Source organism: Phalacrocorax aristotelis, chromosome W, assembly GCF_949628215.1.
Source record: "Phalacrocorax aristotelis chromosome W, bGulAri2.1, whole genome shotgun sequence".
NCBI lineage: Eukaryota > Metazoa > Chordata > Aves > Suliformes > Phalacrocoracidae > Phalacrocorax > Phalacrocorax aristotelis.
In genome coordinates this window covers 12,726,229-12,750,786 of record NC_134310.1, presented here as the reverse complement: position 1 = coordinate 12,750,786, position 24,558 = coordinate 12,726,229, and the positions used below count along the sequence as shown (strand labels likewise).

Below are 24,558 nucleotides of genomic sequence, written 5' to 3'. Positions count from 1 at the left end.
AGCTGGCCCTGCCCAGTCTGAAATCCTACATACTGTGGAAGGAGATAGAGTCCCTGTAGTGCACGCAAAAAGTAAGCTGGGCAAAACAGTCTGAGTCTGGGTTCTTCCTGCCTCAGGCAAAGGCAAACCCATTCGTGGGACTGCTTTTGCTCGAGGACATGGGTGCACTTGGTGGGTGATGCGGGAGGATGGAGAAATCCGATGTGTGCCTCAAGGGGATTTGATTTTGGGCGAAAACAGTCAATGAACTGAATGGCACAATGCAAACTGCTATATAATATTGTGTGTCACCTCTGTGTTGTATCAATGATATCAGAGTACGAGCCTCCCAACCCATGGAAGATAAACTGTGAAACAAGCCGTGCAGCAGTGATGGAACGATGACTGACTCGGAATACAGCAACCCAACACCACACACACCCCATCTCTCCCACCCTGAAAGACTAATACGGCAGATGGAGCCCAGAGTCGTGGACTGGGTGAACTCAATGGACATTTTAATGGACATTTTACAGGGAAGGTCCATGAACTAAGGGAATGATGTCTGTGTATTATGTTAAAGGATGGGAAGGGGAGGGGTGGTGGTTGGTAAGGTGGTATTCCGTCGAATGGGACCTGGGCATGGTGTAAATGGTATGGAATACGGGGTGGAGAATGTGCTGGATTTGGCTGAGAAGGGGTTAATTCTCCTCACTGTGGGGGTCAGCTACCTTTTCCAGACTTCAGAACTCTGCCACGTGGCGGGGGTGTGTGTGTGTGTGCTGGGAGGGGCAGGGCCGTGGCGGGGGCAGCTGTCCTCAACTGGCCAATGGCATGTTCATTCCATACCATGTGACACCATGACTAGTATATTAAGGGGGGGGCAGTTTGCGGCTCGTGGAGGTGTGGTGTCGGGTCGGCAGGCGGTGAGCAGCTGTGTCGCGTGTGGTTTGTTTCAGCAGTTAATTCCCCTTCCTCCTCCCTTCCCCCCTCCCCCGGGACTTTGCGCCTCTCGTTGTTCTCCTTTACATTGCATTTCTGTTCTTGTTTCTTTTAATTTTAATTATTAAACTGTTCTTATCCCAACCCACTAGCGTTACCCTTCTGATTCCCTCCCCCATCTACCGGTGGGGGAGTGAGCGAGCGACTGTGTGGGGCTGAGCTGCCGGCTAAACCACGACAATATTGAATAGGCATATCAAAAGGGCATTGTATCATCATTACTTCTCCAGTTTTAAGTCTAACATTCATGCTGTCACTTGCTGTTTGTATCCATTTTCTTATAGAAAATTAATTTTTTAAAATTATACCAGAATGATGATTCAGTATGACAGAAAAAAGAGAGAAGGAGAAAGTTTAAAGATCTTGCTGCCCACAAGAGATTGCGACCAAATTCCCAGGTCTATTGTTTGATTTGTAATGATAATTAGCATTTAGTTATTTGGTCTCTTCTTTCTTTTTCAGGACATTAGAATGAAAGGTACACAGAAGAATGAATTCTCAAGTGATTATATTTTTTTAGCATAATGGAAGCATCACGAAAGTGCTGTTGCTAAAATAACTTATGTCATGGGTTTTTTTTTAAGTGATGCACTATTCATAAGTGCTATATAACATTCGTGCAGATATAGTAGAGACCAAAAACACTCAGGAGACAGGGACAGAAAGAAGAAAATAGAATTAAAAGTGCTGTGAGAAAATCTCAGCTACATGTTCCTAGTCATGTCCAAAGGCAAAATGTTCTAATTCCCTTATGTGCATTGCAATAAGGTTTCTAAATAAGGTATTACTTACCAAGGGACACAATATTGTTTACAATGTTTCTAAATTATGGTCCATTTAAAAGATTCTCCTGAGTCCAAGAGACCTTAGCAAAAGTGTCTCTGCATGGTTTGTGCTCCCAAATATGCCACATACAGGAGACTGAAATGGAGAATGGATATATGGGACTGAAATTATTGCTGATGTGATTTGAACAGAGCTTTCAAGAGGGAAAAGATAGCATAATCACCGTTTTCCCCTAATTTAATATTGATGTAATTCTGTCTGCTACTAGTAGTTTCCTAGGGGTAGAGTTCATATTATCCATGTCTTCTACAATCTTGGAATTCATATGGATAGATTGCATTAAGCACGTGTAAATACATATGTATTCACAATTATTTTTGCTTACTTTCATAGCTAAAATACTTTTTGTCTGTCTTTTGAGCTTGTTAACACTTGTATCTGATGTTGACATTTGCAAACCACTTCTAAACTAATATCCCATTACAAATGTCTCCTTGTTCAGCCACCAAGTTGAGTTCAAACATTTTTGTAGGGAACTGTCATGGTTTTAGCTGGGATAGAGCTGATTTTATTCACTGCAGCTGGCATAGTGCTGTGCTTTGGACTTAGTATGAAAACAATGTTGATAACACACCAATGTTTTGGTTGTTGCTGGGTAGAGCTTGTACTAGTCAAGGACTTTTCTAGCTTCCCATGCTCTGCCAGGTGCACAAGAAGCCGGGAGGGGAGGGGGCACAGCTAAGAGAACAGATTCAAACTGACCAAAGGGATATTCCATATCATGTAACGTCATGCCCAGTATGTTAACTGAGAGGAGCTGGCCGGGGGAGGGAGGCAGCAGTCGCAGGTCAGGGACTGGCAGCGTCGGTCGGCGGGAGGTGAGCGGTTGTATCATTTGTGTTTCTGGTTTTTCCCTTTTTCCCTTTCCCTTTTTATTATATTATCATTATTGTCATTATTATAATAATCATTATTTTATTGTAATTATTAAACTGTTCTCATCTCAACCCGCAAGAGTTTTTTTGTGCTTTTGCTCTTCCGATTCTTTCCCCCGTCCCACAGGGGTGGGAAAACTGTGCTGCTGGAAAAGCAGCACAGCAAAGCTGTAAGCAGTCCAGGAGACTCTTAATCCAGATGATAGCAAAACCAGAAGACAAGCATTACTAGACCTGTTGTTTACCAACACAGATGAACTAATTAGAGATGTCAAGATTGGTGGTAGCCTGGGCTGCAGTGATCATGCCCTGGTGGAATTCATAGTCTTGAGGGGTATGGGCCAGGTGAAGAGTGGAGTCAGGACCCTGAATTTTATGAGAGCAAGCTTTCAGTTGTTTAAGGAATTAGTTTATGGGACCCCCTGGGAAACTTCCCTCAAGGACAAATGAGCTGAACAGAGCTGGCAGCTCTTTAAGGACATTTTTTCTCAGAGCACAAGGAAAGTCAATTCCCATGTGTAAGAAATCAGGCAAGGAAGGCAGGAGACCAGCATGACTGAGTAAGGACCTCTTGGTCAAATTAAAGTGTAAGAAGGAAATGCACACGCAGTGGAACTAGAGACACTGTACTGGGTTTATGTGGCAAGGTTTTGGTAGTGGGAGGGCTACAGGGATGGCTTCTGTGAGAAGATGCCAGAAGTTTCCCCCATGTCCAATAGAGCCAGTTCTGGCTGGCTCCAAGATAGATCTGCCACTGGCCAAAGCTGAGCCAGTCAGCGACGGTGGTAGCACCTCTGTGATATTTCAGAAGAGGGAAAACCTGCCACACAACAGCAGCTGGGAGAAAAAAGTGAGAATATGTGAGAGAAACAACTATGCAGACACTAAGGTCAGTGAAGAAGGAGGGGAAGAGGTGCTCTAGGCACTGGAGCAGAGATTCCCCTGCAGCCTGTGGGGAACACCATGAAGAAGCAGGTTGTCCCCCTGCAGCCCATGGAGGACCATGGTGGAGCAGATATCCTCCCTGCAGCCCATGGAGGACACCAGACTGGAGCAGGTGGATGCACCTGAAGGAGGCTGTGACCACATGGACAACCCATGCTGGAGCAGGCTCCTGGCAGGACCTGTGACCTCATGGGGAACTCACACTAGAGCAGTCCATTCCTGAAGGACTGCACTCTGTGGAAAGGACCCACACTGGAGCAGTTCGTGAAGAAGGTCCTGTGGGAGGGACCCCATGGTGGAGCAGGGGAAGAGTATGAGGAACAAGAAGCAACAAAACCAATGTGTGATGAACTGTCCACAACTGCCATTTTCCATTCCCAAGTGCTGCTCGGGGGGAGGAGGTGGAAGAGTCTGGCGTGAAGCTGGGCCTGGGAACAAGGGAGGGGTGGGGGGAAGGTGTTTTAAGATTTGTTCTTATTTCTCATTATCCTACTCTGATTTGTTTGATAATAAATTAATTTCCCTGAGTCGAGTCTGTTTTGCCTGTGTAAGGGACTAGAAAGTTGTCTCAACGTTGTTTGCAGGCAAGTTTAACTACCAAAGCCTGATCACCACGGCAACTGAGCAGGACAGTTGAATAACCAAGGCAGCCCATTGAGTTCTACCCAACAGGAATGTGTGTGTCCTGTTGTCTTGGAGTACATGTCCTCTGCGCATGTGCCCGGGCCCAGGGTCAACTGAAAACATATGGGTGGGGCTCAGACCCTCTAGAACTTTCAAGCACCCTCTAGTGACAGTACTGGGCATGCGCCCCACTGCCGAGTAGGAGGCGTGAGTATGCAAAACAGTTATTGACTATGCGAGAGGACAACCCTATAAAAAGGGGAAACCAGCGGAAACCACGAGGAGTGTTCTGGAACATTCCCCCTCCACCAGATTCGAAGATACATTGGACGGACAGACAGACAGACGGACTGCATGGACGGACAGACTGCTGCAGATCCATGGTGATAGCTATTGCAACACTCGTTCTCTCTCTTTCCCTTTCTCACTTTTTCCCTCTTTCTCTGCTTTTCTCTTGCGTATTTATTGTTGGCCAAATAAAGTGACTTGGCACTTGACTCTGTTTTGAGTCTTAATTCTATTTCTGAGAATGTAAAAGGAACCTAGTCACAATAAAACATTGGAGTTAATCAGAAGTTAAGCCCAGCCGTCCCCAACCTCCCAGGGCTACCTGAGGTCGGTTGGAAAGCAAGGGGGTTTAACCTCTGCCAAATTGTTCAACCCAACAGTGGATCATGACATTTTTTAATTGGCGTCATGGACAGGATTCTCGGAGAACAGAAAGTACAAAATTAATGTATGACCTCCTGAGGGTGAAGAATAGGGGAAAATTGAAATATTAAGGTGTGGCCCCCTCAGGATGATATAGCCCCTTTGTGTTAAATAAGATGGCCGCTCGGAACACAGTGGATGCCCACGATTATGTCTCTTCACTGGTGGAAGGGATAAATAAGCTATATCATCTTCTGGAGGCGCACCAATCTCGTCCCTCACCCCAGGGACAAGATTGGGCAAAAAACCATTGGTTTCAACCACAGAGTGTAGTAGACCAGATAAGGGTGCTACAGAAAGAAACTAAGGTTAGATCAGGGAAAGGAAAAGCTATAATTTGCGCGGTATTGGGAATGAGTCTGGCAGCGGTGGTGGAAGATAAGAAACAGAGGCTTTGTCAAGCCAATGCCATAATAGACTCACTGCAGATGGTCATAAGGTCACTGCAGGAACAATTGGAGGAAAATAAGCAATTGTTGGAGGAAGAAAGAAATCAAAATTCCATAATGAAGGAAGAATTGAGGAATGAACTTTTGAGGGAAGCGGATACACTGGCAGAGGCAGAGGTGAAGCTTTTGGAGAAGGGGATATGGCAAGTTTACCCTCAGGGAGACTTGCAGAAGGCAAGGGAAACCGTAGAAAGCCTCCCCACATGTATCCACTGGTTAAAACAGTATTTGTATGAGGACAATAACGATGACCATCCTCAAGTTCTTACCAAAGAAGTCCCATTTACAGCAACTGAACTAGCAAAGTTGAAAAAAGACTTTGCAAGAACTCCGAGGGAATCAGAGACAGAATATGTGTGGAGAGTGTCCCTGTTGGGGGGGGATGGAATTTTGTTGTCAGAGCAGAAGGATATTGGGGTCCAGGTGTGTTCCTAACTACAGGTAATTGCTGAGCCCCATGGTCATTAACCCAGAGGGCCACATATTGGGCTGGGGGGCTGAACCCTTTGGCGAGGGGAGATCCCCTTGCCATAACGGGTACGGTGGATCAGTTAGTGGAAAGTGTGCAGAAAGCAGCCTGTCTCCAAGTGATGTATGATCAGGAGCTCAAGCCTAACCAGAGTTCCCCGATGCTGATGCCTGTGGACCCAGAGAGGATGACTCCCCTGATCCAGGGACTCCCTGATTCCCTGAAACCCACTGGCATTCAATTACAGGGGAAAATTCAAAATACTTCTGAAGGAGAAAGAACTACGGCCGCTCTAGAAGGGATGATAACCCCTGACCATTGGCGGTCAGGAAGGAAAGTGTGGACATGGGGGGAGGTAGCACAGGAATTAATTAATTTTGGGAGAAAATATGGCCCTGTTGGTGGATCATTCAAAAAAAAAAAAATGAAACTAGGGTTGTATGGTCTGCAGAGCAAGTTAACAACCTGCAGCTGTCAATTGGGAAGGGCCAAGATTTGAAGCCACTCCATGGCATTTATCTGGGGAGAGAGAGACCCCTAAGCTGACAGGGGTTATGGCATCTAGGGCTTCAGAAAGGCATTCCCCGAGACCTGATGGATGGACTCCCGACCCAAAAATTGGAAAAGCTTGTAAAGAAATGGTCAGGGAGGAAAGCTACTCTCGGACCAGTTCCTGATGCTCCACCCCTGATAGATCTTGAGGGGGAGCCGACCAGGGAAAAGGTGGGAAACTAGAACCTCCATTCCCTGAAGGTGGGGGGTATGGATGGAGGATGGATGTTTTTAAGACAACTCACCTTGAATGTAAGGGGGGATTTATTAATCACAGTTGCTGTAAGACCAAGGAAAAGACCGGTAATTTTTCTAATTGATACTGGGGCACAAATCACCACACTGATGTGGACCAAAGCAGAACAATGTCGGATCTCGATCCCATCTAGAAATCTAATTATCTTAAATGCTCTGGGAAAAACACAGTTGATGCCTATGACTTTAGTGACACTATGGTTACCAGGAGAGGAAGCCTCCATCAATACAATGGTAGCCATAGGACCTTTTCAGACGAACCTTTTAGGTATAGATGTGTTGAAGGGAAGGCAGTGGCATGCCACACAGGTCTTTTGGCATCCCCCAGATAAGGCAATTAGCTGAAACACCTTGGGCAGAGGTGTGCCTATTGTAAACAGCACCTGCCCTTCCCCCCTCCAAGATTACCAATGTGAAACCCTATCCGTTGCCGCTAGGAGCCAGGGAAGGGATAGCCCCAGTAACTGAGGATCTCAAACAGTATGGGACCTGGGGAATGGTTGTCGTGGTTCAGCCTCAGCTGGCAACTGAACACCACGCAGCCGCTCGCTCACATCCCCCCCCCACCCCTGTGGGATGGGGAAGAGAATCGAATGAGCAAAAGAACTTGTGGGTTGAGATAAGCACAGTTTAATGATTACAATAAAATGATGATGATAAATGATTATGATAATAATGACAATAATGTTAATATGATAAAAGGGAAAAGGAAGGAAAGGGAAAACAGGAAAAAAAACCACAGAAACACGAACGATACAGCCGCTCACCACCCGCCGACCGACGCTGCCCATCCCCGAGCCGCGATTGCTCCCTCCCTCCCCCGGCCAGCCCCTCCCAGGTAGCATACTGGGCATGACGTTACATGATATGGAATATCCCTTTGGTCAGTTTGAATCCGCTCTCTTAGCTGTGCCCCCTCCCCTCCCAGCTTCTTGTGCACCCAGCAGAGCATGGGAGGCTGGACATGTCCTTGACTAGTATAAGCACTACCCAGCAACAGCCTAAACATCTGTGTGTTATCTCAACAGGATTTTTTTTTCCCTGCTAATTTCAAAGCACAGCACTATACCAGCTAGAGTGAAGAAAATTAACTCTATCCCAGCTGAAACCATGACAGTATCCACCCCTTATTCCATATCATTGACATCATGCTCAGGTCCCATACTATTCAGTACAAATTCAATAATCCCTATCCATCTTCTCATCCTTTAACAATATATATATATCTCTCTATACAGATTTTCATTTATCATTCCACTAGTCTATGGAACACCCCTGTAGAATGCCTGTGGAATATCCATTGAGTTCATTTAGTCCATGACTTTGGATTTCATCTCTTGTAAGGGTCCTTCAGAGAGGCAGTGTGCGTGGGGTCAGGTTGTTGCATGTCAGTCCTTGTTCCATCACCGCTGCACTGGTAGTTCTTGTTCTCTCACTGCTGCACTTTGCCTGGTTCCATTGAAGGTTCATTCGCTATTATTATTAATTGGGAGATTCCCACCATGATAACATTCCATTGATGCAACCATAGTAGTGATGACATACAACATCATATAGCAATTAACAGCATATTATTCAGTTCATTGGCTGTTTTCACCCAAAATTAAATCCCCCTGAGGTACACACCGGACTCCTCCATCCTCCCACATCACCCACCAAGTGCACCCAGGTCATCGAGCAAACGCAGTCCCACGAGTGGGTTTGCCTCTGCTGGAAGCAGGAATAACCCAGACTGTCTTGCCCAGCATATTTTTTATGTGCACTACAGGGACTCTATCCCCTTCCACAGTACGTAAGGATTCTGATTGGGCAGGGCCAGCTCGCCTGGCAGATCCCCTCGTGTTGACTAACCATGTGGCTTTTGCTAAATGTGTATCCCAGTGTTTAAATGTTCCACCCCCCATTGCTCTCAGTGTCATCTTTAATAGTCCATTGTATCTTTCGATTTTCCCAGAGGCTGGTGCGTGATAGGGGATGTGATACACCCACTCAATGCCGTGCTCTTTGGCCCAGGTGTCTATGAGGTTATTTCGGAAATGAGTCCCATTGTCTGACTCAATTCTCTCTGGGGTGCCATGTCACCACAGCACTTGTTTTTCGAGACCCAGGATAGTGTTCCGGGCAGTGGCGTGGGGGACAGGATATGTTTCCAGCCAGCCAGTGGTTGCTTCTACCATGGTGAGAACATGGCGCTTGCCTTGGCGGGTCTGTGGGAGTGTGATATAGTCAATTTGCCAGGCGTCCCCATATTTATATTTCAGCCATCGTCCCCCATACCACAGAGGCTTTACCCGCTTCGCTTGCTTGATTGCAGCACATGTTTCACATTCGTGGATAACCTGCGCAATAACGTCCATGGTCAAGTCCACCCCTCGATCATGAGCCCACCTGTATGTTGCATCTCTCCCTTGATGGCCTGAGGTGTCATGGGCCCACCGAGCTAGAAATAGTTCACCCTTATGTTGCCAGTCCAGATCCACCTCAGCCACTTCAATCTTGGCAGCCTGATCTACCTGCTGGTTGTTTCGATGTTCTTCAGTGGCTCGACTCTTGGGGACGTGAGCATCCACATGACGTACCTTTACAACCAGGTTCTCTAACTGGGCAGCAATATCTTGCCACAATGTGGCAGCCCAGATGGGTTTACCTCTGCGCTGCCAGTTGCTTTGCTTCCATTGCTGCAGCCAGCCCCACAAGGCATTTGCCACCATCCAGGAGTCAGTATAGAGATAGAGCACTGGCCACTTTTCCCGTTCAGCAATGCCTAAGGCCAGCTGGATGGCCTTTACCTCTGCAAACTGGCTCGATTCACCTTCTCCTTCAGCAGTTTCTGCTACTTGTCGTGTAGGACTCCATAGAGCAGCCTTCCATCTCCGGTGCTTTCCCACAAGGCGACAGGACCCGTCAGTGAACAGGGCATACTGCTTCTCCTTTTCTGGCAGTGTGTTATACAGTGGGGCTTCTTCAGCACGTGTCACCTCCTCCTCTGGTGATATTCCAAAGTCTTTGCCTTCTGGCCAGTCCATGATCACTTCCAAGATTCCTGGGAGACTGGGGTTTCCTACTCGAGCCTGCTGGGTTATCAGTGCAACCCATTTACTCCACGTAGCATCAGTTGCATGGTGTGTGGAGGGGACGTTCCCTCTGAACATCCAGCCCAGCACTGGCAGTCGGGGTGCCAGGAGCAACTGTGCCTCAGTACCAACCACTTCTGAAGCAGCTCGGACCCCTTCATATGCTGCCAATATCTCTTTTTCAGTTGGAGTATAGCGGGCTTCGGACCCTCTGTATCCCCGACTCCAAAACCCCAGGGGTCGACCTTGGGTCTCCCCATGCGCTTTCTGCCAGATGCTCCAGGTAGGGCCATTCTCCCCGGCTGCGGTGTAGAGCACATTTTTTATATCTTGTCCTGCCCAGACTGGCCCAAGAGCTACTGCATGAACTATTTCTCGTTTAATCTGTTCAAAGGCTTGTCGTTGTTCAGGGCCCCATTTGAAATCATTCTTTTTCCGGGTCACTTGATAGAGAGGGCTCACGATCAGACTGTAGTGTGGAATATGCATTCTCCAAAAACCCACAACACCCAAGAAAGCTTGTGTTTCCTTTTTGCTAGTTGGTGGAGACATGGCTGTTATTTTGTTGATCACATCCAGGGGGATCTGACGACGACCATCTTGCCATTTTACTCCCAAGAACTGGATTTCTCGTGCAGGTCCCTTAACTTTACTTTGTTTTATGGCGAAACCAGCTCTCAGAAGGATTTGGACTATTATCTCTCCTTTCTCAAAAACTTCTTCTGCTGTATTGCCCCACACAATGATGTCATCAATGTATTGTAGGTGTTCGGGAGCTCCACCTTGTTCCAAAGCATTATGGATCAGTCCATGGCAAATGGTAGGGCTGTGTTTCCACCCCTGGGGCAGTCGATTCCAGGTGTACTGGACCCCCCTCCATGTAAAAGCAAACTGTGGCCTGCACTCTGCTGCCAGAGGGATGGAGAAGAATGCATTAGCAATATCAATTGTGGCATACCACTTGGCTGCCTTGGACTCCAGTTCGTATTGAAGTTCTAGCATGTCTGGCACAGCAGCGCTCAACGGTGGAGTGACTTCATTCAGGCCACGATAGTCTACTGTTAGTCTCCACTCTCCATTAGACTTCCGGACTGGCCATATGGGACTGTTAAAGGGTGAGTGGGTTTTACTGATGACTCCTTGGCTCTCCAGTCGACGAATGAGCCCGTGGATGGGGATCAGAGAGTCTCGGTTGGTGCGATATTGCCGCCGGTGCACTGTTGTGCTGGCGATCGGCACCTGTTGTTCTTTGACCTTCAGCAACCCCACAACAGAAGGGTCCTTTGAGAGACCGGGCAAGGTAGACAGCTGTTTAATTTCTGCCGTCTCCAAGGCGGCTACACCAAAAGCCCACTTGTAACCTTTTGGGTCCTTGAAATACCCTCTCCTGAGATAGTCTATGCCAAGGATGCACGGAGCCTCTGGGCCAGTCACAATAGGGTGCTTTTGCCACTCATTCCCAGTGAGGCTCACTTCGGCCTCCAATACAGTTAGCTCTTGGGATCCCCCTGTCACTCCAGCAATGCTGATGGGTTCTGCCCCTATATAGTTTGATGGCATTAAGGTACACTGTGCACCAGTGTCCACTAAAGCTTTATACTCCTGTGGGTCAGATGTGCCAGGCCATCGGATCCACACAGTCCAGTAAACCCGGTTATCCCTTTCCTCCACCTGGCTGGAGGCAGGGCCCCCCTAGTCCTCATCATAGTATTCATCACTCACTTCTTGTAAATATGAATCACAGGTGTCTCTGTTAAGATCAGTCAGGCCATCAGCACTTCTGCTCCTCTGTCTGGAGAATTGCTTACAGGAAACTGGGGCAGCAGCTCTCCTGGAGAAACTCCCCTGAGTAATTGTTCTCCCTTGCAGCTCACGTACCCGTGCCTCTAAGGCTGAGGTAGGTTTTCCATCCCACTTCTTCATTTCCTCTCCGTGATCACGCAGGTAAAACCATAGGGTGCCCCGTCGTGTGTATCCCTTCTCTTGAGCCAAGGGACGCTTACTCCTAATGGCTGAGATACTGGTCCGTACTGGTGGGGAGTAAGACATGTGGGAAACTATAGGCTTGAATCCACATGCGGGTCCCCTGATAAGTTGTTTGAGATAGAAAGCGGGCTGGAGGATTATAGGTACGCGATGGAATTAGCTTGACTACAGACCCAGTGTCAGACCCGCTGATGGAAAATTACAGAGATCAGACCCGATGATGGGAAATTACAGAGAATCTGCAAGTCACCAGGAGGAGGAAGAAAGGCGAGAGATATCTCGGCCTTGAGAGCAAAGAAGAAAGGCAGGGATATCTCTCGGCCTTGAGAGCATCCGACAAACAACAAGGAGTTTAGGCACGAAGTACAGAAATAGACTGTTCGTTAAGGAGGTGTCGCAATCCGTATGAAGTAATTGTTGAAGCTTGTTTACAAGAGCATATAAAAGCGCTGTGACTTAAAAATAAAACTGAAGCTTGCTCTATCACTCACGTTGAGTTGGCTGCTTGCTTTCCTCGCTCACCGCAACTGGCGCCCGAACAGGGACCTGAAAAGGACTATTTCTGATACGGCAGCGAGAGACGGAGACGCACTGGCAGACGGCGGCCAGGGGGCAAAAGAGGAGTCGATTTATGCATCATTTCTGATACGTTCCGACCCTCCGGCCTGGGTCCAACCTCGGAATTCAAGAGGGGATCCGCTTTCCGCAGTTGAAGCTAACCCAGGAGCGAGAGCCGTACAAACGACGCTGATTTATCCTCACATCGGGCGATGGAGGTCGAGGTAGCTTTTGAATTATTAAAGCGCTTTTTAGAAAAGCGGGGAGTAAGTCAGTTAAAAGACTTGTCAAGGCTAGTTACAGTGGGCAAAGTGAAAGAGTTCTTTAAAGAACCGGAGTCGATTTTTGAAGTAGAGGAGTGGAGAGCTTATGGTGATTGTTTGTGGGACTTGGTGATAGATGACGATAAGACAGCGAAAAAGCTAATGAAACCTTGGCGGGAAGTGATTAACTGTATGAAAAAATATAAAACTGAAAAAAGATTAGCAACAGCCGCCTCTGATCGGCTAAACAATTGTGACCCCAATGCTGGAAAGATTGGAATTGGCTTAGGCAATCCTTCGCCTCCCTTCTCGGGGATCCCAGTTACCGTACCTCGAAAGCCCCTTATTCCTCCTCCTCCCCCTCCTCCTCCTCCTGGTGGATCTGTAGAAACTAGCGGAGAAGGAATAAGCTTGGGAAAGGGAGGTGAAGATATTGAAAATTTATGTGATGTAGTTTCTCCGGTGGAGGAAAATAAGCCGAGCACCCCGTCTAGTCACCGTTCTGTGCCTAATGTGCGCAGCCGAGTTGACTGGCGGAAAATCGGGTTAGAGGCATTACAAAATGGGGACCTAGAGACCGCCGACTTGTTGGCTCAGGCTTTCCCTGTCATCTATCAACCGGACCCTGCTAACAATCAAAATTTATTCGCACACCATACTCCTCTTGATTGGAAAATCTTGAACCAGCTGAGAAGTACTGTCAGCGAATCGGGTGTACACAGTGAGCCGACCAGACAGATGCTAAATTACATTTGGGGAAGCGGGCTGCTTTGTCCCGAGGATATTAAAAACATTATGAAGTTCATACTGACACAGTCGCAGCAGCTTTTATGGCAGGCTCACTGGCACGCCCTATGCGATAGATCGGCAAACACCCAGCGCCAGCAAAACGATCCGCTAGCAGGAGTAATAGTAGAACAACTTATGGGAATAGGACCCTTCTCATCTCTAGACATGCAAATGCAGACAGGCCCTGATGTATTAAGAGAATCAATGAGGCTAGCAAGGGACGCCTTACAGCGCGTCAAAACAGCACCAATCACCCCTTCTTACATGTCGATTAAGCAAGGGAGGGAAGAGCTTTTTGCCACATTTGTAGATCGAGTTACAGAAGCGTTAGATCGTACCGACTTACCTGAGTTTATGAAGGGCCCATTGCTGCGTCAATGTGTTATGGAAAACTCCAACCAAGCTACTAAAAGTATTTTAATTACACTTCCCCTAGACGCAGGCATTGAGGTGATGCTTGAACGCATGAGTCGAGTACCTACCGGTCCTCAAGCTATGTTAGTTGAGGCACTGAGGGAAGTTGGGCAGGGAATGGTACAGGTTCAACAACAAGTTTGTGCCGCTCTCGCCCCATTGGGTCCAGCTAAAAACCCTAACAGAGGGCCAGCTACTTTTAGATGCTTCCGCTGCGGAAAAGCAGAACACATGAAGAGACAGTGCAGCGAAGCTAACTTATGGTGCAAACACTGCCAAGCTCAAAGCCACAATACAGCTGCCTGCCGGCGTTCGGGAAACGGGAAGCTGAGCACCCAGAGTCGCAGCGCGCAGGCACCAATTGCGGCTCCAGTGACTTCTCAGCACTCCGTCACCACGCCACCAGTCGTGCCGAGCAGCTCCGGCCAGCTTCCAATTTGCAACCCGCCACCAGAGGAAGCCTCGGCTTGGACTTGGCAACAGCAGTAGATGTCACTTTGATGGACACTCGTCCACAGAAGATCAGCATGGCTCACAGAAGAGCCAGTATGGGTCGGGCAGTGGCCGCTCAAACGGGAAAGTCTACAGCAAGCCCACATATTAATAAAAGAACAATTAGATCAAGGACATCTCCGACCGTCGACAAGCCCCTAGAACACCCCTATTTTTGTTATCAAGAAAAAGTCAGGGAAATACAGGCTGTTACATGATTTACGGGCAGTAAATCAGCAAATGCAAGCGATGGGGGCTTTACAGCCTGGCCTTCCAAATCCAGCCATGTTACCAGCTGGTTGGCATTTGCTAATTATTGACTTAAAGGACTGCTTCTTTAATATAAAGCTGCATCCTCAGGATACCCAGCGATTTGCATTTACGTTACCAGCAATCAACAGAGAGGGTCCTGACTTACGTTTCGAATGGACAGTATTGCCACAAGGCATGAAGAATAGCCCTACTCTGTGTCAACTTTTCGTAGATGCTGCATTAAAAAACGTGCGGCAGCAATGGCCGGACACTATAATTTACCATTACATGGATGACATCTTGTTCGCGCAACAACAACCCTTCTCAGCACAGCAAGAATTATATTCACAGCAACAGCTCCAGCTACACGACCTAGTAATCGCAGCAGAGAAGGTTCAACGTTCGCCAGTATGGAAATACCTCGGATGGCGCATCAGTGACTCTCAAGTAAGTCCACAGAAACTTACGTTACACACAGCAATTAAAACCCTCAATGATGCTCAACGGCTGTTAGGAGACTTACAATGGCTACGGCCAGTAGCCGGAATCACTAATGATGACTTGGAGGTTCTTCGCCCTATGTTAAAGGGCACTGACCCTGCCGCGCCAGTCCGACCGACTGCCGAACAAACCTCGATGATACAACGCCTCAGCTCCGAGATCGTTCAGAGAGCAGTAGACCGGCTGGACCCCGATCTCCCCATCGATCTCACCATACTCCATGGTTCTACTCACATTTTGGGTGCACTTAGCGCAAAAAGAAAAAGGGGGAGAAGATAAGGGTGTTGGAATGGATATTTACAAGCCTACAGCCGAAGACAAGCCTGCCCTACCTGCAGCCATCACGGACCAGGCATAGGGCTAGGAGTTAATCCCAGAGGCCTTCAGGCCAGGGAAATATGGCAAATGGACGTTACGCATGTGTCAGAATTTGGGAAACTAAAATATGTTCACGTTACTATCGATACTTATAGCAAGTTTTTATGACCAACAGCACAGTCAGGGGAAAAGGCCGTCCATGTTATACGTCATTTAACAGTCTGTTTTGCTGTAATGGGAACTCCAACACAGATTAAGACAGACAATGGGTCAGCATACTGTAGTCAGAAGGTCCAAGGTGGATACCCAGCAGATGGGTAAAGGCTATGCCTAATGAACAGAAGAACGAAATCTGCGAAGTGACAGGAGACAGTGAAGACGTATGACTGCACCGGTAGAGGTAGCCAGGATACAGATAGAATGTCCCCAATGTAATAAGTGCCGACCCTGGGTACTAAGAGAGTGTCATAGCTGTCAACAGCGCGGGTGGGTAAGAACCCATCGAGCTAGGGGGTGGTGTGACAGTTGCTACTATCACCCATTACAGACACATAAGGTTTTAATTATCGCAGGCCACGAAATAGAGGGTTCTAGACGATATGAATTGCACACCCTTGACTGGATTAGACAAATCAATAGTACTCCCGTTAGTCATCGTAAGTATCGTGATAAGAATCACCGAGGGCATGTACATACCGCCCCAGCCAAAACAGAATGTATGGGTTACCCTGGCAAATCTAACAGGCCAAGATTTCATCTGCCTATCATTGTCATCGCCAGGAAATCCCCTCTCCACCTGTTTGGTTGGAGTGCCGGTTGATAATTGGACGCTAGTGATACCACAAAATACACCACACTTAGGGAGCCTTTGTGATACTCCCCAGAATTGTGTGAATAATTGGGACGGTTGGGCAGTCCATCGCCCTCAAACTAATCTCGAGCCACAAGAGCTTGAGCTATTGGGTTCTTTGTCAATGGATGCTTGTTTATACTTTAATTATACGGAACGAAACCAGTCTCTTTCTTGGCCTGTGAATGCCACCCTAAGTGTATATAAAAATGCCACTGCTTGGTGTAACTACACCTCTGCAAATATCTCACGCTCTAGCAATATGCCTATTGCGCTACCTGCAGGTTTGTTTTTAATTTGTGGAGACCGGGCTTGGCCTGGCATCCCGTCACATATAAAGGGAGGGCCTTGCTCTATAGGTCGCCTAACACTTCTTACTCCTAACACTTCAATGATTTATCAACATTATAGAAAGATGAGAAGCAAAAGGAGCACTCATAAGTTTGAGAACAGCTGTGACTCTACAGCTGAGTTTTGGAATCCGGCAAAGATCATAGCTGCTTCCTTCTTGGCTCCTGGAGTTGGTGTTGCTCAAAGCCTCACGACATTAAACAAGCTAGGGTGTTGGCTAGCTAAGCAAACAAATGCCACATCAAAGGCGTTATCTGACTTATTACTAGATGTAGGCTCTGTAAGACACGCTACGCTGCAAAACCGCGCAGCCATAGATTTTTTGCTTTTAGCCCAAGGACATGGGTGTGCTGAATTTGAAGGGATGTGTTGCATGAATCTATCAGATCATTCGGAATCAATACATGCAAGTATTGAGAGCTTAAGAAGGAGGGTCTCAGAACTTAGGGAGGATGATCCATGGCATTGGTTTAACAGCTTGTTTAATGGATGGGGCATTGGCAATTGGATTAAGAGTATTTTGCAGATGGGACTAATGATATTTATACTGTTTATCATTGTATTAATGTGTGTTCCTTGTATATCGCAATGTATGCGACGAATGATGGAAAGAAGTATGAGTGCCGTGTTCCTTTCTCAAGGAATAAAAGAAAAAGGGGGAAATGTGGGAAACTATAGGCTTGAATCCACATGCGGGTCCCCTGATAAGTTGTTTGAGATAGAAAGCGGGCTGGAGGATTATAGGTACGCGATGGAATTAGCTTGACTACAGACCCAGTGTCAGACCCGCTGATGGAAAATTACAGAGATCAGACCCGATGATGGGAAATTACAGAGAATCTGCAAGTCACCAGGAGGAGGAAGAAAGGCGAGAGATATCTCGGCCTTGAGAGCAAAGAAGAAAGGCAGGGATATCTCTCGGCCTTGAGAGCATCCGACAAACAACAAGGAGTTTAGGCACGAAGTACAGAAATAGACTGTTCGTTAAGGAGGTGTCGCAATCCGTATGAAGTAATTGTTGAAGCTTGTTTACAAGAGCATATAAAAGCGCTGTGACTTAAAAATAAAACTGAAGCTTGCTCTATCACTCACGTTGAGTTGGCTGCTTGCTTTCCTCGCTCGCCGCAAAGACATATCTTCTTTGAGTTGCTGGAACTCTCGGGACAGTTTCTCAACAGCAGAGACGAGCGAGGAAGAGAGATTCGCTTCATATTCCCGGAGTCTATCAATCAACTCAGCCACCGTTGGTGTCTCGTCATCTTTCCAGGACATCACTGCCAATGAGTTTGCATATGAGGATGGTGCGCTCCGTACAAACTTCCGCCACATGGGTCGTGTGCACTCAGCTTCATCTGGATCTTTGGAGGACCGTCGATCGTCCAGGTCACCATAAACCACCTCAAGCATGGCTAATTCCCTTAGATGCTGAATGCCTTTCTCCATGGTCATCCATTTTCCTAGGCGAAATACAATATCTTCTTTGAAGGGATACCTCTCTCTCACCGCGGACAGGAGCCGCCTCCAGAGGCTGAGGGCTTGTGTTCCTTTTCCAATTGCTTTATCAATGCCCCCTTCCCTAGAGAGGGATCCCAGTTGTTTGGCTTCCTTCCCCTCTAATTCCAGACTACTGGCCCCATTATCCCAGCATCAGAGCAGCCAGGTGATAACATGTTCACCTGAATGACGCCCGAAATCTTTCCGTATATCCCGCAACTCACTCAAGGATAGAGATCGGGTAGTTTCCGTTCCTTGTACACATGGTTCCTCCTCCTCCTCCTCTTCTCGTGATGGCCCTGGTTCCTCGAAATCTCTTTCTAAACGAGTTGACCTTCTCTTCCATGATTTCTTCTTGCGTATAGGGGCGACTGATACTGGCACAGGTTGGTCCTCTGGTTTAACTGCAACGCTCGTCACTGGGGTTTGAGTAGCTGCAGTGCCTGTCGTGGGGGTTTGAGTGGCCGCCGTGCTCGTCACCGGGGTTGGAGCAGCTCCCTTCTCTTTCCCTTGGGGGTACTGAATAGTGTTAAATAGGGCCCGATAGGCATAAGCCAGACCCCAGCACATGGCAGTGATATGTACCTCTCTGGAATTGCCAGGGTGACAACATACTTCCTCCAAATGTTCTACTAATTTTTCAGGATTCTGCACTTGTTCAGGGGTGAAGTCCCACACCACGGGGGGTGCCCACCGTCTTAGGCATTTGCCCATACTTTCCCACATACCCTGCCACGCATAGCTATCGAGCCTTGGGACAGATCTCTGGATTATAGTCTTAACTTGCTTACTAACCTTAGACAGATCTGATACCACCTGCCAAAGCAATATCAACAGATGTATCTTAACTACACAAGGATGTTCAAGATACTGAAAAGTTGTTGTAATGAAGGAGGAGGCATTACATAAGATAGCAGCTACGGTGCCATTCTGTATTTCCTCCATAAAAAACTCCTCAGAGGAGGAGGTATAATTGCTAATTGCCTCCATGAGGTGGTAGCTGTAGTACAGTAATGGCTTCCATGCAAAACTTAAATAACCGATAACAGTCAAGGCCAGTGTTTTAATAACAAGTCTCCTAGGCAAAATATCTCTAATCACTGCAGAGCACAGCAAACTGACAAAACCAACAGCAAGTTTTAACATGTACTTTACAATCAGCATGGTAAAGACTGGACAAACTAATACTGAGAACAGATGAATCAATGCTGTGACCAGCAACTGTTATTATCTCAAACCCTTCGTGCCCCACGTTGGGCGCCAAAAATAGACTGTCGTGGTTCAGCCTCAGCTGGCAACTGAACACCACGCAGCCGCTCGCTCACATCCCCCCCCCACCCCTGTGGGATGGGGAAGAGAATCGGACGAGCAAAAGAACTTGTGGGTTGAGATAAGCACAGTTTAATGATTACAATAAAATGATGATGATAAATGATTATGATAATAATGACAATAATGATAATATGATAAAAGGGAAAAGGAAGGAAAGGGAAAACAGGAAAAAAAAACGCAGAAACACGAACAATACAGCCGCTCACCACCCGCCGACCGACGCTGCCCGTCCCCGAGCCGCGATTGCTCCCTCCCTCCCCCGGCCAGCCCCTCCCAGGTAGCATACTGGGCATGACGTTACATGATATGGAATATCCCTTTGGTCAGTTTGAATCCGCTCTCTTAGCTGTGCCCCCTCCCCTCCCAGCTTCTTGTGCACCCAGCAGAGCATGGGAGGCTGGACATGTCCTTGACTAGTATAAGCGCTACCCAGCAACAGCCTAAACATCTGTGTGTTATCTCAACAGGATTTTTTTTTCCCTGCTAATTTCAAAGCACAGCACTATACCAGCTAGAGTGAAGAAAATTAACTCTATCCCAGCTGAAACCATGACAATGGTGTAAATGGTATGGAATAAGGGGTGGAGAATGTGCTGGTTTTGGCTGAGAAGGGGTTAATTCTCTTCACTGTAGTGAGTGTGGTGGTCAGGGACCTTTCCAGCTTCCCATGCTCTGCCATGTGGGCAGGTGGCTGGGAGGGGCAGGGCCATGGCCGGGGCAGCTGGCCCCAACTGGCCAACGGGGTGTTCATTCCCTACCACGTGACGCCATGACCAGTATATTAATGGGGGCAGTTGCGGCTTGGGGACTGGTGGTATTGGGTCGGCAGGCAATGAGCAGCTGTGTCACGTGTGGGTTGTTTTGGTGGTTCATTCCCCTTCCCCCCACCCCTCCCTGCCCTGGGTTTCATGCCTCTCATTGTTTTCCTTTCCATTGCATTTTTGTTGTTGTTGTTTTATTTTAAGTATTAAACTGTTCTTAGCGCAACCCACGAATGTTACCCCACCAGTGGGGGAGTGAGCGAGCGGCTGTGTGGGGCTGAGTTGCCGGCTAAACCACAACACACCCCATGGAAGAGTTCCCACTCCATTTGAGAGATAAAAAGACCCTTTGGGCGATTTGGCAAATCAGTTATATTGGGCCTTTCCAAAAGTCGGAAGGGAAACAATATGTATTAGTGGGCGTGGAAGTAATTTCTGGCCTAGTCCAAGCTGCAGCATTTCCACGAGCAACTGGGGAAATACAGTGCGGGCCCTAAAAATTTAGTTTAGCTCCCTCCCAAAGCCTAGTTCTATTCAGTCAGACAATAGTAGTCATTTTACTTCTGCCAGAGTACAGGAGTGGGCACGGGAAGAAGGAATCAAGTGGGTACTCCGCTCCCCGTATTACCCCCAAGCCAATGGGATAGTGGAACAAACTAATGGGCTCTTAAAACGATTTCTGAAACCTCATAAGCCGCATTGGGCAGAGCGTCTCTGGGACGCAGTTGCCCGAGTCAATGATCAGAATTATCTGAGGTCGGTTGGAAAGCAAGGGGGTTTAACCTCTGCCAAATTGTTCAACCCAACAGTGGATTGTGACAGCCTGTGACGGTAATTGCTGAGTGATCTCCCTGCCCTTATCTCGACCCATGACCTTTTCATCATATTTTCTTTCCCCCTGTCCTGTTGAGGAGGGGGAGTGATAGAGTGGCTTTGGTGGGCACCTGGTGGTCAGCCAAGATCAACCCACCACAGACATGTATCCTGCTAAGAATATAGGGACGCTGCCTGGATGTGTTGAGATGGGATCAAGAAACCTAAGGCACAGGTGGAGCTATATTTGGCAAGGGATGCGAAGAATAATAAGAAGGGATTTTACAGGTATGTTGGCCTGAAAAGGGAGATGAAGGAAAATTCACCCACCCATGTCATACACTGTTCCCGGATTGTTATCTGCTGCGAGACATATTCTGTTTTTTAATGTGCTTCACTGATGAGACACCAGACGGTCAACATATACCACAATTTTATTATATTTTCCGCTGTCCTTAAGCAAGTTGCATTAACCCATATAGTAAGCTTAATACATAATAAGACAGAAATTGGTATAGCAAGATGCATGAAATTGGGGGAAGGGGGATACGACCTGTTCGGTGTTCCAGTAGGTCAAAGGTGAAGACGGTCTCAGGTCAGCTGAGAGGGAGCTCCACCAAGTTACTCCCATTCTCCAATTTTATAGCTGGTGTGAAGCCCCTAGTTCCTACATATCTTTGTACCCAGAGTTTTAATTGCCACAGCATACTCTGCTATGACTTTTGGAGCTGAACAGGGGCTGTTTGGGTAGATAAATGAGAGGCGAGAGAGGAGGGAAGGCCTCATGGTTCAGCAAAAATGTTCATGCTTCTACAGTTTAAAAGAGCAACACAACTAAACTGTCAACCATGAGCTGAGCTTGTGATTAGTGTTTAGCTGCAAGTGGGTGACAGCTTCTTGGTTTGGTTTAAATACTTCCCCCAGAGTGTTTTGTTAGAAACTGTCTAGGCTCTTGACACAAGTTTAGGCTTAATTTTCTGGCAGCTGATAAGCAGTGTAGGGAGTGGCAGAGGCATATTATCAGAGTCTGCACAGTGGGGGCTGGGGGCTAAGCAAGGGGTGACTACCAAGTCTTCACCGCCCCTCACCTCGGCCTCATCGTGGTGTTCCCCTCCTCAGCAGACCCTTGATTTTAGTCTGGTCCCAGGGTCAGGACCCCACACCCTGGTAAATAAGACAGGAGAGCTGGTGACAACCGACATAGAGAAGGCTGAGGTACTCAACAATTTTTTTGCCTCAGTTTTCAATGGTAATCTCTCTTCCCACATCTCTCAAGTCCCTAAACCTTAAGGCTGGGATTGAGGGAACGAAGTCCCTCCCATTGTAGGAGAAGATCAGGTTCAAGACCACCTGAGGAATCTGAACATACATAAATGGAAAAGCTGGACATGAGCCAGCAATGTGTGCTTGCAGCCCAGAAAGCCAATTGTATCCTGGGCTGCATCAAAAGAAGCGTGGCCAGCAGATCGAAGGAGGTGATTCTCCCCCTCTACTCTGCTCTGGTGAGACCCTCTGTGGAGTACTGTGTCCAGCTCTGGAGTCCACAGGACAAGAAAGTCATGGACCTGTTAGAGCAGGTCCAGAGGAGGGCAATGAAAATGATCAAAGAGCTGGAACACCTCTCCTATGAAGAAAGGCTGAGGGAATTGGGGTTGTTCAGCCTGGAGAAGAGAGAGAAGGCTCCGGGGAGACCTTATTGCAGCCTTTCAATACTTAAAGGAGGCTTATAAGAAAGATGGAGAAAGATTTTTTACCAGGGCCTGTAGTGACAGGACAAGGGGCAACGGCTTTAAACTGAAAGAGGGTAGATCTAGATCAGACACTAGGAATTATTTTTTTTTTTACCATGAGGGTAGTGAGACACTGGAACAGGTTGTCCAGAGAAGTTGTGGATGCTCGATCATTGGAAGTGTGCAAGGCCATGTTGGATGGGGCTTTGAGCAACTTGATCTAGTGAAAGATGGCCCTGCCCATGGCAGGTGGGTTGGAACTAGATGATTTTTAAAGGTCCCTTTCAACATAAGCCATTCTATGATTCTATGAATACATTCAGGTTTTTCATCTCCCAAAACTCAAGGGTCCTGTTATTCAGAACTGTGTATTCCCTGTTAACACCATCTCTTTTTTGCATACCAGAAATGTAATGCTAACTCTGCTTCTATGACACTTCATATTACAGAAGGATGGCAGCTTTCTTCATGTTTTTACCTTAGGGCTTCCTTGTAGTTACAGTAAGGTGCAGATGGTTTGAAAGCACTCAACAGGTGCATTGTTCTGTTCTAATGTTTGATTTGCTTGGTTTTCCATGCATGCAGTCCTTGCAGTTCTGTATGTAGTTCACTGAGCCAGCCCTGTCTCTGTCCTAGACAGCGCAGGGAAGTAGAAAATTCTTCACTGACCCCAATCTCCTCTTCTAGTAGGTGGACCAGGAAAGAGGAAAGCTTGTTTTCTGACCCTAGTCTCCCCTTTGACAGCATGGGACTAGAACAAGAAAAAGTCACTGCCTGATCTCCACCCCCTCACAGTCCTTCATCCTGGGGCCCCTTTCATGGTTTAGAGCTCTGTGAGGAATGTAGAGGCATGTGCACAGATTATAATCAAGGATTGAGGATTCCTATTTGTGAGCATTAAAAATACTGATTATTTAATTTGATTCATAAAAATAAATGAGAAGAATATTCTTGGAGTGTAAAGTTTTTGTTTTTGTTTTTTTTTACAAGGAAAATCAGTTGAAGGCACATCATAATACTTGCAAGTTCTTGAAATACATTTTTGGATGCCTGAGGAACTTAAACACTGAGTAGGCCTATGGCACTTCTGCAGAGCTTTTGAAAAAATGCTCTTGTCGGGTTGTTAACCTGCTCCTAAGCCTCAGAACATACTGTAGTTATTTTGTTCATTACACTACTTCCCTGTGAAGCAGATGATTGATTTTAAAATTCTTTTTCTGACCTATAAAACCTTCAGTGGTCTACTTCCTGCAAACCTACATAAACTCTTTTCCCTACTTGCACTGCAGATATGAGTTTACTGTTCATCATCTGGTATTAGCTCTAATACCAAAATGCTAAAGAACTAAATTTTTTTTTGCATTACACTTCTGGAATACTTTGCCAATTTGTAGTCCGCTCACTCATGATAAGATTTTTTTATACATGAATGATACTCTGAAAAATTACAGAATGTACTGGCCTATAGTTAATACAATTACGTTCTGATTGCTGCTGTTATAACTGTTTTTCAAACACATTAGTGTTATTAAAACAATGTAGATGAAACCTTAAAGTACAGTACAAAAAAAAAAAACAAACATCAAAACCACTTTGTGTTTTTTAAAAGGAAATACTACTGTGGAAAGACATTTATTAAGACTCTTTTTAGCATGTAGTGATTAAGCAAAATCAAAGCACACCACAGGCCTTTTCTATCTCTACCACACTGTTCATCAAGAATGCACTTTCTGCTGAATAACTTGATTTTCTTAGAAAAAAATGAAACGTGTGTTCACTACAAGAAAGTACATTTCAAGTTAGCTTAATTGAACAGTAGAAGAGTAACCACTTCAAAAGTAACACATAGTAGATAAAATGAGTGCCTTGTTTT

At 46.8% G+C, this 24,558-nt stretch overlaps 1 long non-coding RNA gene and 1 pseudogene across 2 annotated transcripts in view; both read left to right on the top strand.

Moving 5' to 3' along the window:
• Window positions 1-24,558, top strand: part of LOC142049262 (uncharacterized) — a 363,337-nt gene that overhangs the window by 88,558 nt on the left and 250,221 nt on the right. The gene's annotated exons all lie outside the window — the stretch shown is intronic.
• LOC142049666 (uncharacterized) lies at window positions 5,099-6,635 on the top strand (annotated as a pseudogene).